Source organism: Propithecus coquereli, unplaced genomic scaffold (assembly GCF_000956105.1).
Source record: "Propithecus coquereli isolate 6110/MARCELLA unplaced genomic scaffold, Pcoq_1.0 Scaffold56, whole genome shotgun sequence".
Taxonomy (NCBI): Eukaryota; Metazoa; Chordata; class Mammalia; order Primates; family Indriidae; genus Propithecus; species Propithecus coquereli.
Genome location: NW_012151507.1, coordinates 5628315 through 5630455, shown reverse-complemented (window position 1 = coordinate 5630455; position 2141 = coordinate 5628315). Strand labels below are relative to the sequence as shown.

The 2141-nt window shown below is 41.8% G+C and overlaps 1 protein-coding gene and 1 pseudogene across 1 annotated transcript in view; both read right to left on the bottom strand.

Annotated features, from left to right (window-relative positions):
- Positions 1–2141, bottom strand: part of SUCO (SUN domain containing ossification factor) — a 173975-nt gene that overhangs the window by 109659 nt on the left and 62175 nt on the right. The gene's annotated exons all lie outside the window — the stretch shown is intronic.
- LOC105821145 lies at positions 15–1873 on the bottom strand (annotated as a pseudogene).

Below are 2141 nucleotides of genomic sequence, written 5' to 3'. Positions count from 1 at the left end.
TTCCACATAAACTTTCTTGCATCTGTTCCTGATCTTTTTAGGGAAAGAGTGAAAGTCCACGTCTATCTCTGTGCTAAAGTTTTGGCAGGTCTTCTAGTCTGAAACTTTTCTATTACTGCATCAGGCCCATGTTTTCAGACTCCAGCATTATCTTCTCTCATTTCTGCACAGGGTGGCATTGGGGTACAAGATGGGAGGGGACTCTGATCTCCACGTGTCTGGTCTGCTAAATAATACTTAATATTTGTACATTTGTGCCCTTTCCTCTTGATTTTCTGCTCTTCTTCAATCCTGTGCTGTAGTGTTTCAATATAATGTTGGACAGCCACATAGATAAATCAGTACTGTGCTTCTGTCTGGAACATCCTTGACTTCTGAGACCACACCATCTGGATGGATGTCAATGTCAGAGTCAACACCTTTCTTTCTGATGATGTCACTAAGGATATCAATCACAGTGTATGTTCCTGTCTGGCCAATTCCAGCATTGTAGTGTACCATGACCAGCCCTGCGTCCATGATGCTTTCCTGCTTATGGAGAACCTCCTTCAAAAAGTCCAGCAGTCCCCAGAGTTACCAGACACTCCATGTCTGGCCAGGTCCAAAAGTGGTATTGCCAGACTGTCTCCCTGTATTCCCGTGTCTGACCTTCGAAAGTTTAAGTTCTCTTCCTAATGTATAGTCATAAGCAGCACTTTCTTTAACGTTCCTAACATACAACCCCATATTCTTTTAGGGCATAGTCATCAGGTCAGTATTTAACACATGTACCCTTCCCTCTCTCCGCTTCTTTCATTGTCATGACAATCACTCGAGTATTTTCTTAGAATACCATCTGCCTATTTTGCGGGCAGTCTTGTGTGGCAATATAACTCTATTTGGGCTCTGAATTATTGCACTTAAGTTTCAAATTCAGGCATGATAATATTTGCATGGATGTAATCTGAAATGGGCTTATTGGGATCGCTGTTAAATAGGATAACCCTGTTATGATCAAAGGACAGGACGCTTTTATATTTAATTTTGTTCTTATTTATTTTTTTGGCCTTTGACTCTCTTTTCAGCTATAGAGAAATTTGCACTCCTGTTATTGTAGTGTCTCAAATTCTTCCCAAAAGCTTTGTTTGACTTTATATGTGGTCTCAGCTAATTTGCTTAGTTCTTGAACCCTGCTATTTCAGCAGCATTAATATGAGTTGTGCTGCGGGGCTGCTTCAGTTGTAATACTGTGTCCAATGTTCCTACCACAGAATTCTTCTTGTAATGGTCCACAAGATCTGTCAAAGAATCAAACCATTCTCCTCCACTAACATCGTGTTTCAGTTCCTGAGAGTGAATCATGACATGGGTCACTTCAGACTTGGCATCACTGCCTTCCCTTTGTCATAACCTGAGCACACAGAAAAAATGACATCTCCATTGTGGCTCTGACTCTCTCACACAAGAAAGCTGCCATGTTTTCCTTTTTCAGTTAGTAATTTCTCTGCTTCTTTCACAAAGAGGTGCCTGAGAAACCACCTTTCGTTCAAAGGTAGGATCTGCACAGTTCAGAGGATATTTAAGCTCATTAACATCTCCATTCTTCTATTTTAATTGTTCATGACGTTCCATGTAATACTGGATCAACTCAGCCAAAGTGGCAAACTTCTCCCCTCTGTAAAGGTCATAGTAATCACCAGTGTTCTGAATCCTGATGTGGGTGACAGCTACAGGTTACTTTTACTAAGCCTTGCAAAAAAACTGCCATCAGCTCCTCCTCTTGTCAACAGTAGGTTTTCTGTCTCCATGTCAGTGATATTTAGGTGAAACCATGTCCATGATGTCATATTTCTCCCAACCCTCTGGCTCCGCAATGGACTCACTCCTTGCTCAGGTTCCCTTGGGCTCAGTCACATCAGGCTGGCCCCAGAGAAGGCCCGCTTGGGACTGGACCAGATGTGGGGCAGAGCAACCAGCTGGCCACATGCAGAACCTCCTCCAGGCCTCAGAATCCCAGAGGATTCTCCTATTCTATGTCTTGATGGGGTATGGGTTACATAGGTGTATGCAATTGTCAAAACTGATCCAACTATATAGTGAACATCTATATACTTCATTGTATACAAATTATCTCAATTTAGAAATATAAAAAACAAAAAATT